The 15843-nt window shown below is 44.8% G+C and overlaps 1 long non-coding RNA gene across 1 annotated transcript in view; it reads right to left on the bottom strand.

Moving 5' to 3' along the window:
* LOC146789542 (uncharacterized) overlaps positions 1-15843 on the bottom strand; it is a 122190-nt gene that overhangs the window by 59287 nt on the left and 47060 nt on the right. Inside the window, exon 2 of the long non-coding RNA XR_014969815.1 lies at positions 7197-7321. This is a non-coding gene — a long non-coding RNA (uncharacterized LOC146789542). The remainder of the gene's footprint in view (positions 1-7196; positions 7322-15843) is intronic.

Below are 15843 nucleotides of genomic sequence, written 5' to 3'. Positions count from 1 at the left end.
TTTTAATTGGTGCTCATACTAAATTAGAGCTCCTGCAGCCAAAAAGCAGAGATAAATTGCATCATTTAGTTATTTCCGTAAGAATATTTCAAAGAACAAAAGAGGATAGTACCCAAGATTTTAGATAGTCCAAATGTGCTCTCACAAAGAGAAATGCCATGTGAAAAGCCAATCTTTAAATATAGTGCTTAGTGAGAAAACACCCATAACTTCTAGAGATGTAGATTGTGCAGAGTCAGAGAGAAAGGGACGATATTCAGGTAAAAATTGCCTACATGTATAGTGCAGCGTAGAATACTCTCTGGTTCAAAAGGGACTGATCCGTTTTTCAACTTGCAGCATGATAGCAAATGCTCATTGGTTTAGGCTCTGTTGCTAGAGATAGAAAAAAGGTTTAATATTCTGTCTATGATCCTAGTGTTTTTAGGGCTGATATCAAAAAGGGCGACGAGTGGCATCTTACCCTATCATAGGTTAGTTTGTACAAGTATTAATATGTTTGAATCTGTTAGATGTTTGGTTCTTCTTATTTTCTTATTTTTCTTATATGCAATGCAGCAGATAAAAGCCACGCTTTCTAGGAGGCTATCTTGGTTCCATCTGAAATAAACCATTTTAATAATGTATTTATCAGAGGTCATATAGTGCGATAATTATTAGATGTATTTAGTTTTATTTTAGGCTTCGGTTGAGATCTTACCTAGATGGTTAAAGTACACAGTTCCACAGAGAATATGAGAGATATACTTCTTCTTATCTTCCGTAAGCTTTCTCAGTTAAGGCACTTTTGATGCTCAAAAATACATTCTATAAAGGGGAGATCAAATTCCTTAGCATTTAGGAATGGTGGTGTTCAATTGACAGCCATGTATAAATATGCAGTCAGTATAGCATGTGGATATCAATGAGTTGGATATCCCCAGATGCTCAGTATTAAGGTGCACGTGGTGCTCATACAAACAGTGTATAGGTTATCATGTTTTATCGCAGAAAATACAGAGCTGGTGTCAAGATAATCCGGGCATTAAGTGATGTTTTCTATATGCATATACAGACAAATGAGAGGTTAGATTCACAGTAATACTCTGTGGGTTACGTTACGGGTTTTCATGAAAATGTTGTACTTATGGTCAGGATCTAGACAGTATGGAAATTTAAGCCCACTGGGGCAGGATTGTGTGAATGGGTAGTACCGAAATTATCGGGATAGCCTTTGGTTTCATGGCACTTTATTGACGTAACCCACAGAGTATTACTGTGAATCTAACAGTGAGTACATACCGGGGCGTACTGGGGCCCAATCTGGTTCCTTGATAATGTTCGGAATCTGTGCCCACTAGGGCTTTAATATGTCTATAATAATTTTCTGCAATGATACGGTACAATGAAGGTATGAGCTTCCCAGTTTGTTCATGTGCGCACCCGCGCCTCGATAAAGTTTTTGTATTTTGAATTTCTTTATGCAAAGGATGAAGTTGCTCGAAGTTCCATGTATATAATTATTTGTCTTGTGATGAAATATCGCTTGAATCAATGGCCATATGATTGTGATTGTAATCTTGAAAAACGCAATGAATGATGATGAATTCAAGTATGTTGTCTATGTCTATGGCACGTGACCGGCACTTGCGCTTTAATTCAAAAAAATAACACAGTCTGTTGCCCGTGAGAAAGGAGTGATTTGTAACTCCGAAACGCGTCGGACCTGGTGTTAATAAACACGCATTTTGATTGTGGCCTCGGCTCCAGTGTTCTTTCGTCCCGTGAGGGGAAAGTGAGACGCAGTGGTATCGAGTGGATATATATATATATATATATATATATATATATATATATATATATATATATATATATATATATATATATATATATATATATATATATATAAATATAGGGATCAAAATGTATTTAACATGTATTATAACAAATTTATGTATGGCAAGAAAACTGTTGACATTTGTTTTCAAAATAACGACGCCAAAAAATCTGTTGTCTATGTTCATGGTTACGATGTCACGTTATCACGCACTTGCACTTTAAAAACTCAGGCTTCTATCGTTAGCGTCATGTGATCAAGGCCTCCAGTAGGTCGAAACGCGTCATGGCGGCGGTGCAGGTTATGGATTAAAATAAAGAATTAAGAGCACCTACTTCTGGGTCCGTGTTCGTCTCTGGCGTATTCATGCAGCGCATCTTGTGAGGCGATTCCTTGTGGCATATAAATATATATATATATATATATATATATATATATATATTATATATATATATATATATATATATATATATTCACTGAAAAAACCATAGGTTTCACACACGTTATAGTTAGGAATTAGCATTTAAAAAACCTTGCAAATTCAGTGAAAAAACCATAGGTTTCACACATGCTATGGTTAGCTGGAGATTTTACTCATAAAAAACCAATGAAATTCCCCCGTTATAGTTAGTGCAGGCAACTATAACTCACGCGACCGCAATCCTCTGCTGATGCTAATACTGTATTTAGACACTTATTTGCCCATGTCTTCTTCCATTAAATTTTAGCTATACATATATTACAAATATTTTTTTTTCATAAAGACACATATGTCATCAGCAGAGGATTGCGGTCGCGTGAGTTATAGTTGCCTGCACTAACTATAACGGGGGAATTTCATTGGTTTTTTATGAGTAAAATCTCCAGCTAACTATAGCATGTGTGAAACCTATGGTTTTTTCACTGAATTTGCAAGGTTTTTTAAATGCTAATTCCTAACTATAACGTGTGTGAAACCTATGGTTTTTTCAGTGAATTTGTACGGTTTTTTAAATGCTAAGTTACTTTACGCCGTTCGTGGCGTGCGCGCCCACTTAACGCAGTTCGTTCCGTGCGCGCACGGTGCGCTTCGCGCACCGTGCGCGCACAGTGAGCACGCGGTGCGCTTCGCGCACCGCGCGCCCCCTTTTCGCAGTTAGTGCCGTGCACGCACGGTGGGCACGCGGTGCGCTACGCGCACCGCGTTCCCACGTTACGCTTGATGCGCACCGTCCGCACATGGAGTACATATTATGCGCTTCGTTGTGAAAGGTAATATTTTAAATGTTCCTTACATAAATTATTCCATGCACAAAAGGTGCCCTTCCGGCACCTTTTGCACACGGGGTGGGGAAAGTGTGGATATTTTTTTTTTAATAAATAATTTTTACCGTACGCGTACGGTAAGCGTAATCGGCGTTTTTTCGAAAAAAAATAAAATTGAATTTTTTGCATTGGGGGTTCTTTTGGGACACCTTAATCAAGGCTAGGTGGTTAGGAGCTGTATAAACAGCCCCTTTACATGTTTTTTGCCTTTGTTTTTCCTCCCCCCCTCAGAGTGCGAGAGAGAAAATGGTGGCCGCCGCTTCCTGGTTTCGACCGATTCGAATGTTTACTAAGATCTAACAGCCAATCAGAATCGCGCTCGCGCACGGCACCGTACGCGTACGGTAAGCTTACCGTAAGCGCACGGTAAGCGCACCGTAAGCTGGCTCAGATATATATATTGATTTAAATGCTATTTTCTCAGGATCTACTGAACAGATGTACACCAGACCGACAAAAGGCACTTCCTTGACCTGTAGACTACCTCTCTGCCAAATTTCAAGTAACTCTGTTCGGCCGTTCGGGCTGTAGCTGTGTCTAAAGGTCCTATGGAAAAATGCATGGGAAAAACGCGTTTTGGGACCCCCCTTTTTTCTCAGCCCCCGCTTGACGAATCCCCCCGAGACTTTCAGGGTAGGAGTGGAGCGTAGCGCCCCACCTATTTTGAAAATTTAGCGAGGATTCGTCGACCGGCGCCAAAGTTATTCCAAATAGAATGTTGCGGATTTCCTATGGAAACAGGGTCCTAACTATAACTACCTACTGGCGACCGCCAGTAGGTAATATATATATATATTTATATAAAAGACTCAGAAGGCTTTCTAACTTTAATGAATTTAGATGTTCAATCAGAGTCACAACATGTAAATCTGGAGGAGGTGTGTACTCAATTGGGAGCGGGTGAAAGCAAAATGAGACCAAAATCCTACTTCTATCCTCAATTACCGGCAGGAAACAAGATAGACACCTTCCATGAAGCTATCATTCAAGATATTTACAAAATAAGAAAAGAAAGATATGTAGATAATCTTAAAGTGGAAGAAAGGAAAGCCTTGGAAACACTAACATCGGATGACAAAATTTAAATAAAAATAGCCGACAAAGGTGCAAACATCATCGTTTGGGACAAACAAGACTATGTCAAGATGGCATTTGAACAACTCAATGACATTATGTATTATGAAAAACTCAAAGTAAACCCCACAGCAAAAATGAAAATCAATCTGGATAATAAATTGAAAGAATGGTTGGATGCGGGGTTGATAGACCAAGATTAATGTAAATACCTAACAGTAGAACATCCAGTGACAGCAACAATGTATTTTTTGCCTAAGATCCACAAAAATCGCACTAGACCACCAGGACGTCCGATAGTGTCAGCAAATGGATCTTTATTCGAACCCATGGCTAACTACATTGATCATTTTCTGTTACCGCTTGTTCCTAATTTAAGTTCATACATTAAAGATACCAGCGACGTGTTGAAACATCTGAATGGTACCCCATGGCAAACATCTTATAAGATGATAACGATGGACGTTGTGTCCTTATACACAAACATTGACCATGAAATTGGGATCTCAGCCTGTAAATTCTTTTTAGGAGAAAGAAACATCCATTACAACAAACATAACATCATGTTGGAAGAAATGATCAGAATGTGCCTAACACAGAACGTATTTTACTTTGGGGAGGACATCTTCAACCAAAGAAAAGGTACTGCGATGGGTTTTTCTTTCAGCCCCAGCTTTGCCTGCCTCACAATGGGCTGGTGGGAACAGAAATGGGCTTGGCAACCCAATAACGACAAGTTTCTGAATAAAATAATCCTTTGGTTACACTTCATCGATGATCTCCTGATTACCTGGGATGGAACGGATGAGGAGTTCAAAGAATATTTTGCAATCTTAAACACAACACCAGCAATTTTCAAATTCACATATGTTTTAAGCCCAACAAGAGTAACGTTTCTGGACATTGAAATCTATATTTCGGAAAATCAGCTTCAAACAACTCTACACAGAAAATCTACTGCAACAAATGCTACATTACACGCAAGCAGTTTCCATCAACAATGCCTGTTCCAAAACATTCCATACGGCGAATTCCTACGACTTCGAAGAATCTGCTCTGAAAACAAAGAATGGATAAAGCAGAGCAATTTAACATCTAAAAGATTTGAAAAAAGAGGTTACCCCAAAAAACAGATCCAAAGTAGTTGGGAAAGAGCAAACGCTTTTGAAAGAAAAAATCTATTACAATCAAAAAAGAGTGAAACAAAAACCAGCACGGATGAAGAACCGATAAGATTCATAACAACTTTTTCAAAAGAATCTAAACAGATAAAAGATATCGTCAAGAAAATTGGAAGATTCTAAAGCTAGACACCACGGTTGGGAAAATCATGGGCAAAACACCAAGTATAACCTACCGAAGAGCTACAAATCTGAAAGATCGTTTAACACACAGCCACTACAGAAAAGAAAAGAGCAAAACATGGCTTCAAAGTAAAGGTTTTAAGAAATGTTACAATTGCAAAGTATGTTCAATTGCAAAAAATATTCAAGACATAAAAATGGCCGATGGAAAAAATTGGAACATCCAGGAACTCATTACATGTAAGAGCCAATATGTGGTCTACGTAATAGAATGTCCGTGTCAACTAAGATATGTTGGGAGTACGATATGTGAACTGAAAAAAAGAATACTGGAACACGTTCGAGCAACCATACATAAAGATAGAAGTAATGCAGTGGCAAAACATATGGAGGCAAATCACAATAGCAATTGGAAACTGTTAACCTTTTTTGGTATTGAAACTGTGAAGAAACAGGAGAGAGGAGGGGATAGAGAGAAAAAACTAAGACAAAAGGAATCATGCCACATTCTGAACTTACGATCTCTCACCCCACATGGACTCAATCAAAATGAGGAACTCTATACACATCTGTAAATGAACTGATAGAAACTTAGGATGGAGCGGTATAATGTACAATTCTATTTGCACCTCAAACATGTATGTACATATAAGGTTTTTTAATGACAATGTTCCTTGCATATCAAATGTGCGAATTACAAATGGGAAAATTCCAATCATGATTTAAAGTAGAGTTCAGATTTGGGTTATTTAAGACATGAATTATGAGAACTCACTCTCCACTGGAGGAGTCGCATTATATCATTTTGTATGTGTCTTGAAAATGAATTTACAAAACATGTAAAGAGGATTTACAAGCGAATGAGCTGATGTTAAAATCTTTTAATTTAATTCAACATTGGGAATATATGATCATTTTTTCACAATGCAGGGTCCATTAGAATTAATTTGTTAAGAAAAACATAATTTTCACTACAATTCCCAGAATGCCCCTTCACAAAAAACAGGAAGTGATGTAATGAAAAAGATAGGTTTATAACATGTGACCTAGAATGGGGGCGTAACCGTGAGCAAGGTCTCGGGGGAGACCGAAACGCGTTGGTTTTGTTTGTTATGGAGTGACACTACAAACATTAAAAATCATCAAAGTGAAAAAGCCAGACCGGAGTGCGACCCGTTTCTTTCAATGTGAGAAAGAGTGTGAAATTTATTGGCGGCCAGGCTCGGTCGCGGGACAACGCACAACTCTCAGAGCGCCATATCAGTGAAAGGAGCCGAAAGAAGGCTTAATATATATATATATATATATATATATATATATATATATATATATATATATATATATATATATATATATATCCCCTTGGGGTCTCCCAGAAGGTATAACAAACTGGAGTACAGGTGAGTGGCCAGTCTTAACATATAAGACCCTCCACAACATATATATGTGACTGGTTACAAAACCCTGTGTACAATCCGTCTAGTATAAAGAAACAAGCTATCAGAAATAAGGAACACGAGTTGCATACACAAGTATGCTATTGCAAGAGGCACCGGCAGCTTCCTTCCACATGTGCGCATGTGTAAACTGACAAAACGTGCTACACATGGAGAAGAGCAACAGCAGATGAAGGTACAGGTATTTAAACCGGTCCCTCCTTTGAGACTCGCTTAGCCTTGTTGATCGTCTGTGTTTACCTGGCTCCAGTCCCTTCGTTGGCGGTGTCTCTTCCCGGATTCTTCTCCTGGGCTCCGTCTTCTTCCTATTGGCTGCGCATACGGCTAGTATGTTCTCCTTCACTCTCCTTCTTCCGGTTTCACAACTGGGAACATCGAACCGAAACAGAAAACACAAAGAGAACCAAGAAAACAATGTTAAACAATCGCGTATTCAACTAAGGTAAAACAGAAGAAATTCTTGCAACACATTCCGGTGAGTTTTAAAGATCTTCTTGTAATTGTAAAAAAAAAGAAATGGACAAAGAAATTTGGATTGCTCGCTATTGAGCAATTTTGACTCAAGAAGCATTGAGACTTTAGTTGCGCCTGACAATTCAGATAAGAATCTCTGCAGTGAGATTAACCGCAATAATCTGGAACTAAGTGGTTGGTAAAAAGACATTGATATTCAATCAACCTACAGAGACAATTTATATATTTTTATACATGTGATGTGCAATGTATGATTTTCCTTAAATGTTTATTTGATAACATATGATTCTCGGCAATTACAAGTCAAAGTCAACTAGCAAGTCACAATAGAAGAAACATTTTCTTGTTTGGAGAGATCCTTCATTCAGAAGGTTAACAATTTGTAATAACCCTAAACAGAAAGGTTTTATCTTAGATACGATATATTGCGAAAAATGTAATATTGAGAATCTAAATTCTGGAAATGGAGCTACTTACTCATGCATACCTTCTCTTTTGTTTATGTTAGTGACAAAACAAAGAACAGTGTATCTGCACAAGAGTCATATATATATCCAGTCCCTCCTGTTTCCCCAAGATTTTAAAGAATCGCCAGTTATCCCAGAGAGAGAACCATTCGGTGCAGCCAGGCCCACCAGAATTGTCATCTTCTCTCCTCTTTATCTCGTCCCAATCCCCTTGGGGTCTCCCAGAAGGTATAACAAACTGGAGTACAGGTGAGTGGCCAGTCTTAACATATAAGACCCTCCACAACATAGGACCACAATACCTCAACAACAGTCTCTCCTTCCAAGCCCCCAAGAGAAACCTCTGTTCAACCAACCTCTCCCTGGCCACCATCCCACGCTTGTACAGGAACAGAGCAGGTTGAAAGTCCTTCTAGCTCGCATCCAAGACCTGGAATGACCTACTCCTCCACCTCTGGCAAAGCTCTACACTGGATGGAGTGCTGAAACTTTTCAGACACTCACCCCAAGTCACCGATCTGGGTTGAATCTATCATTCTTCTTTAGCTCACTTTGCCACCCCAGTTTCAGGAAAGACCTCAAGACCTGGCTCTTCAGATGATCCCAACGGAGCTGCCCCTTCCTACCCCCTCAGCACCTAACTGGTGAGTAATGCCCTTTACAAACCACTAGTTGATTGATTCAGTATGAGGTACCAGATGTAGTCTTGTCTTGGAGTCTGAGTCGCCACACGATTTCTTAGCTGCTACAGGACCTTCCTGTGAGGAGTTTTGCTTGGCACAAGTTAAGCACTACTCCAGAGAATTTCAGAAAGAGACTCAGGAACAGATCAGCATGGAAGGGGCCCTTAAACACTATTGTCCTCATTACAACTGGCCTCTGTATTCACGTGTGGATGGTACCATCATAAGGTCTCTTTAATGAGACATTTAGGCATCAAAAAACTAGGAGTACAGCGTGATGCTTTCGAACCTGATTAGTTTGCCAAGTAAGGGGTTCGTCAGGAGTTAGGACCAGTGCAACTATGGTGCTTTTACCTGTAGGAGATGCCCCATTTGAGCAGGTGGGCATTGAGCATATGGTTCTCTTTGACAATCCCCCTGCATCTGGCAACAAGTATATCTTGTTTGTGATGGCAGCTCTAAGGAGCAGGACTTCTAAGGTGCTAACGCACAAGTTACTACTTGTGTAACAATATATCTGTAAGAGACATTAGTTAGTGATAGATTCCTTACCTTAGAATATCCCCAGGCATCAGACTGGATCCCGAAAGTTTTTGTCAGCAGTACCCCTGCGCGTCGGAAGGTGGCATCGTGCGACTCCGCGTGTCCGTTGCTAGCGTCGTAAGCGCCGAGATGACATCACGGAGACTACTTAGGCGCCACCCATGCGTGCTGACGTCAGTTCGGTACACGACTTTCCGCGCCAGGAACGTAGAGCCATGTAAGAAACTGACCACTGGTGCCATGAAACTAGGGCCCTGAAAAGGATGACCTTAACCCTAGAAATCAGTTCGCAGAACGGGGAGGATGGGTGGGGCTGTAAGAAATCTATCACTAACTAATGTCTCTTACAGATATATTGTTACACAAGTAGTAACTTGTGCATCTGGAAGAGACACCTTAGTGATAGATTCCGTACCTTAGAATAGATACCCCAGCAATACCTACCCCGGAGGTGGGTCTGTGAACCAAAATCACACCAGAAAGTCCCGGAGAACCGAACGGACAAATAAGCAGTCTCTCCAGACTTGGTTGTCTAGGCAGTAGTGCTTGGTAAAAGTGTGCAGCGAGGCCCACGTAGCTGCCTGACAGATGTCCTGCAAGGGAACGCCGCGTCCCAAAGCAGTAGTGGCTGCCGTTGCCCTGGTAGAATGGGCACGCAGCCCCACAGGAGGCTCCTTTTTAGCCAACGAGTAACAGGCTTTGATGCAGAGAACGACCCACCGAGAGATGGCCCGTTTGTGCACAGCCCAACCTTTTTTGGCGCCCATGTGGCCAACAAAAAGTTGGTCATTCACCCAGAACTGTTGCGTGCGCTTCAAAAGAAAACGAGAGCGCACGTTTTGGGTCCAGACGATGGAGCCTCTCTTCTTCTTTTGAAGGATGCGGAGGCGGAAAGTAGGTGGGCAAAGTGATGATCTGGCCGATGTGGAAGAGCATACCAAGCTTTGGCAAGAAAGAAGGACGAGTCCTTCAAACCACTCTGTCCAGATGAACAAAGAGAAAAGGAGGTTTAGAAGAAAGAGCCTGGAGCTCACTCACTCTTCTGGCAGAGGTGATAGCTGTAAGGGCTATCTGCTGTTCCGCAGGAGCGTCAGGAACCTGAAGCGTATTCCTCAGCCTTCCCCAACGGTCTCCCGACTCTATCAGACTCTAGAGACTCAGGAGACTCGCTAGGGAAAACAGGGAAACAAAACAAGGGAAGGAGGGTTGCACTTCAATGAGTCACCGGCGTCTGGTTCGGTTGATACGGAAATCTACGCCTGGCATACACCCTGTAAAAAAAATACTGTGTAAACAATGTTACATACAAACGACCCCCCCTGTGGTACAACTCCGCCCTTGACCTCACCTACCCATGTGTCGTGTTTTCTAATCGTGTAACGGGAAGGCGTCAATACTTCACTGTAAGACCTATGCGAAGGAGAGTACAATGTTAGAACGGAGTAATGATCATTCCCCAACCTTCTCCTCTAACTCTGTTGTCTGCTTACCCCCTTGTGATGGTGTAGAGGAACTACCAACTCCCTGGCCTCTATTTGTCTGATGCACACTGTGGAAGGTAGTCTACAGAAACACATAACACAACAAGTCAGAGCAAACCTGAACACCCATTGAGCTCTTTATAAATGGAAGAAGTAGCGCAGTGCGCCTTTACCGTGTTTCTGTCGAAAAGATCAGCAACACACAGTGATTCACGCAAACCCCAGGGAGTGACAGGAAACGGATGGAGAAGGAGAGGTCTGGAAACACCTCACTAGAGGGGATACTCGAAGGAACACTATAAGGGTAGTAGTATCCTGAACCAGGTATGTGGCAGATGGAAGGAGCGGTGCCAGACTATGAAGTGTGTATCGTAGGGATAAACAAAGGAAAACTAAGGAGAGGTCAGAATAGGGAAATGCCTGCTAGGACGAGCGGAAATAGGCTCCCCTGGCTAACTATGGAAGGTTCAGGGGACCGCCCGAGATCCATGCAAACAGGAAGGGGTCAATTTTCTTTGTGGCATGAACGAAACCAGGTTACCGGAGTACCTCTCTCTTGGGTCCAAAGGGAAAAAGGGCAAGGTCCGCCCCGCTATCGTTGGTCAGGAGGCGGCCAGGAACCAAAACGCCACGAGGATCACTGAATGCGGCGATAAACAGCTAGCCGGCTTCGTTCAATAGAGCGAGGCCGGAAACAGGAAATACCAAGACCGGAAGTCAGGCAGCTGAGCGTTGGGACAGGAATGAATCTCGAGACAAGAACGCTAAGCGCGTTTCCTTGCCTCGAGATCTCTTAAATACTACCGCATCGGGCGTCGCGGACCGCGGGGCATGACAGCACACTCCCCCCACAATGTCCCCCCGACAGTTTGGGTTTATCAGGATATCGCTGGTGGAAAACGCGTGCACTGCGCTAGCCGGTTCCCATGTACGTTCTTCCACCCCATATCCCTTCCAGTGCAACAGGTATTGGAGGGTTTTCCCACTATACGAGAATCCACAATGGTTTCCACTTCATATTCCTCGCTACCCTGAATGTTAAGGGGCGCGGGCCGTCTCGGTACCGAAGTGCCCGGCTCAACTGGTTTAATTAAGGAGACGTGGAAAACAGGGTGAATCCTAAAGGAGGCAGGCAGGTCTAACTTCAAGGCCACCGGGTTGATTACCTTCAAGACTCTGTAGGGGCCTATAAATTTGGGATTGAACTTGCGTGAACCACTGAGCATCAAATGTTTAGTGGAAAGCCACACCTTATCCCCCGGTGTGTAGACAGGTTCTAATCTTCTATGTAAATCCACCCCCTCCTTGTAACGCACTTTCGCCATGTCAAGAGTCTCTAAAGTTACTTTGTGCAGATTTACAAGTTTGTGCACCAGATGATCCGCTGCTGGAATAGGACTGTCTGGGGAACACCCGGAGGGTGATAACTTAGGATGAAACCCCGCAGAACAAAAGAAAGGTGAGTGCTTGATGGAAGAATGTGGGCTATTGTTGTACTCTATCTCTGCCATCCACACCCACTCATCCCAATCCGACGGGGAATGCAAGACCTGGTTTCTGATATACTGCTCGAAACACTGATTAACTCTCTCAGTTTGCCCGTCTGACTGAGGGTGATGGCTAGAAGATAACCTGACATCTATGTGAAGCAAGGAACATAAGCCCCTCCAGAACCTAGACACAAACTGGGCCCCCCTATCAGAAATCAAAACAGAAGGGAACCCATGCAGACGCACCACCTGATGCAAAAATACTGAAGCCAATTCCATGGCGGTGGGCAAACCCTCTAGAGGGACAAAGTGAGCTGCTTTCGTGAATAGATCCACCACCACTAAGACAGTATTGTTCTTTCTCTTGGTAACCGGCAACTCCACTATGATATCGAGGGATACCGTATGCCAGGGACCTGGCGGGGAGGCCAATGGCAGGAGGAGACCTACAGGATTTTGGTGGGACACTTTAGTTTGGGCACATGTAGAACAAACCCTGACGTAAGTTTCAATGTCCTTTGACATGTTAGGCCACCAAAACCGTTCACGTAGGGGGGAGGAGCCAAGATGGCGACCAGGACGGCAGCGTAGACCCCCGGCTCCGTGAGCCTCCGCATCCCGCACGGATATCCTGCCTGAGATCCTCAACTTGTGCTACGTGGTCGTGTTTCTGAAGGAGAGGGGCTCCCGACTGTGTGACTCCGAGGTTTCTAGCCGTGCTATCGCCGGAGAAAACTGCATCTGAACTTTGCGGCCTGTGCGGCCCTGGAGCCGGGACATCGAGTGGACGCCGTGGCCGGGTGGCAGTGCGACAACAGCGGCCGGTGGTGACTGGGTGGAGTCGGCCCACCGGAGCGGTGCAAAACTCGGCCTATATTTCGGCGTGGTCACTTCTACTGCCCAGTGTAGCTGACCGAGTGCATGACCGGGGGTGCAAATCTTAGATCCTCCGGTGACTGCCCCTGCCTTGCTGGTGAGCTGCCCGGCCGCCGTCCGTATCCTGCCCCGATCATTGCGGGCCGCCCCCGGATTTCTACGGGAGCTGGTCCGTGGTGGGGACGACTGTTGCCCGTGACCACGGATAATTTTTTGCCTGCCCCCGGAACCCGGTCACCCGCGACGTGGACATCGCGACGCTTGTCCTGGGGTCCCGGCCCCGGTGAGGGTCGGGCATACTTGGCGGCCATCTTGGGTCGATGAAGCCTACCATCCTGTCCGCTGGGCCGCAGCGGGCCTGTGAGCGTACGATTTTTGTGAGTGTGGCGGCGAGATCACAGAGAGCTGAGCTGGGGTACGGCGACCTCCTCGAGGCTCTTGGTACTCTTCACTCCTCCTTGGTTCATGGTTTCGTGATCTTGGGGAGTAAGCTCGATGGTGTGGCGTCGGAGTTGGGGCAGTGGCGGCCCGCCTGTCCGCACGAACACAGAGTCTACCCACACTGCGCGCAGGAGGACGCTGTGGCGGCCCCCCCTGAGGTTAGTACACGACTGGACGCCCCGGCCAGTATGCTACAGTGTGTTCGACCTTCTGAGGGCCTGATCTGTCCCGGAGGCGTTGGACCTGAGTGGGATGTGGTGGCCTCATCCCGTGCATGCCCTCCTGCGACCCAGAGACAACTCCAGCAACTAATGTCTCTTTCGGCTGCTTCTGCCTTCCTGAACCTTGCGTGCAGTGCAGATCCTAGGGCAGCACTTGGAAGCCTGTTTCCTCACGCGGCGGACTGTGTTGATGCTCAGAGACTTCCACCCCACCTGTGTGCGTCGCTTCTCTGTCGTTGTTGGACATTCCTCTGCCTAGGAACATTGGGTATGGTGCTGGGTCGAGGGGTTGGCATGGGCAGAATTCCACTGAGTGGTCAGGGATGAGGCTGGCCCCTCGGGGGTGGTCGCCTAGTGGACGGGCGGGCTTGGGGTGGTGTGCTCTCCTGACATGGCTACTGGCACAATAGACGCATAATGCTCCCCATCGTGGTTTGAGAAGATTGTTTTTGTGCTGTTCCTTGTTCACTTTAGGGGAACCTTACCGTGCGGGAGGGAGAAGCCGGGGGTCTGTTATGAAGGCCCTCCTCCAGTTTATGAATACTTTCTCTACCCCCCCGTCTGGTGGGGGTCCTTTCCTACTTCTTTTTCCCTATTCTCCTACATTTCGGGTCTGGTTCCAGGGCGACAGGCACACTGCTGGGGGGGGGGGGCCGTACTCATCTGCAGAGGTGCAGGGTGGGGGGTTGGGGGAGGGGACTCTGTATTCCTTCATCTTTTTCCATGGCCTCCTTTTTCTTCTCTGATTCTTTTTGTCTTTCTTTTTCTGGGATCAGCGTGATACACCTCCTTTTGCTATGTCTCGTTGCCGTTCCATGTGTTCACAACTTCCGGGGTGTTCTTGGGGAGTTCTGGCAGGGGACTGTGGGCGCAGCTGTAGACTATGTTTTTCTCCATCCTGATGTTCTTGTGTTTGCGCCATTGACCGAATAGATTGCTGTAAATCGCTAACGTTCATTACTCTGCATATCCGTGATCGTTGTTTTAAAATTGCTTGTCACCTGATCCTTCTGCCTTGTTTCATCATAAAATGAAAACCTTTTTCTCCTGGTGCCCTACTTACGCTGTTCACAGTATTAGCAGTACGATTTTGCTCCCTGAAGTGCTGCCTGTGTTTATACTTGTCGTTATTGCTCTGATTGCTTAGCGGCCGGCCCCGGGGGGTTGTAGGCCCATACTTGTTCTTATTGAACTGTCAATAAAGGTTTTCAAAAAAAAAAAAAAAAAAAAAAAAAAAAAAACGTTCACGTATCGTCTGGATGGTTTTCTTTATGCCTGGATGACCCGCTAAAGGATGGGTATGATACCATTTCAAGACTTGTTCTTGTAACTCATGTGTAGGTAACACCACCCCGCCTTGAATGCAGACATACCCATCGGTCACCACCGTCTCGTGGGTGCCTACCACCTCCCGCATCTTGTCTGAGGCTTGAGCTAGCCGAATCCTTTTGCAGAACTCGTCTTCCATGAACACCCCACCTAAGATAGCGTCTGTGGGTATGATGTTTGGTATTTCTACAGGCTCATCGGGTTGTGTGAAACCTAAGCGAGATAAGGCATCAGCTTTACCATTCCTCCTCCCAGGTCTATAGTGAATTGTAAAGTCATATTCCCCAAAGAATTGAGACCAACGTAATTGTCTCATTGACAATGCCTTGGCGGATTTGAGGTATTGGAGATTGCGATGGTCTGTGTACACTGTAGCTGGGAAACGTGCACCCAAAAGATACTGTCTCCATTCCTCAAAAGCCTTCTTTATCGCAAGGAGCTCCTTCTCCCCCACTCCCCCACTGCGTAATTGTATTCTGCAGGCGTGTATTTGTGCGAGAAATAGGCTACCGGGTGGCAGTGCCCTAAAACAGGGTTCTTCTGACTAAGGACACCTCCCACTGCCACCTGTGAGGCGTCCACTTCTACCACAAAGGGCAAGGCCGGATCCGGATGCCTTAGGACGGGAGCTCTCGTGAAGGCCAGTCGTAGTCGTTGAAAAGCATCCTCAGCTTCCCTAGACCAGCTAAACAAAACACCTTTTTTCAACAGAGCAGTGAGGGGGCTTGCCAATTCCGAAAAGTCTCGTATAAAACGTCTATAGAAATTGGCAAAGCCCAGAAAGCTTTGTAGTTCTTTAACCGAACCGGGTGCAGGCCAAGAGAGAACCGCCGCAACCTTACCGGGGTCCATAGCTAGGCCCCATGGGGAGACAACAAAACC

The sequence above is a fragment of the Triturus cristatus genome, chromosome 10, assembly GCF_964204655.1.
Source record: "Triturus cristatus chromosome 10, aTriCri1.1, whole genome shotgun sequence".
In the NCBI taxonomy this organism is placed as follows: Eukaryota; Metazoa; Chordata; class Amphibia; order Caudata; family Salamandridae; genus Triturus; species Triturus cristatus.
This window is presented reverse-complemented; position numbering and strand designations above follow the sequence as displayed.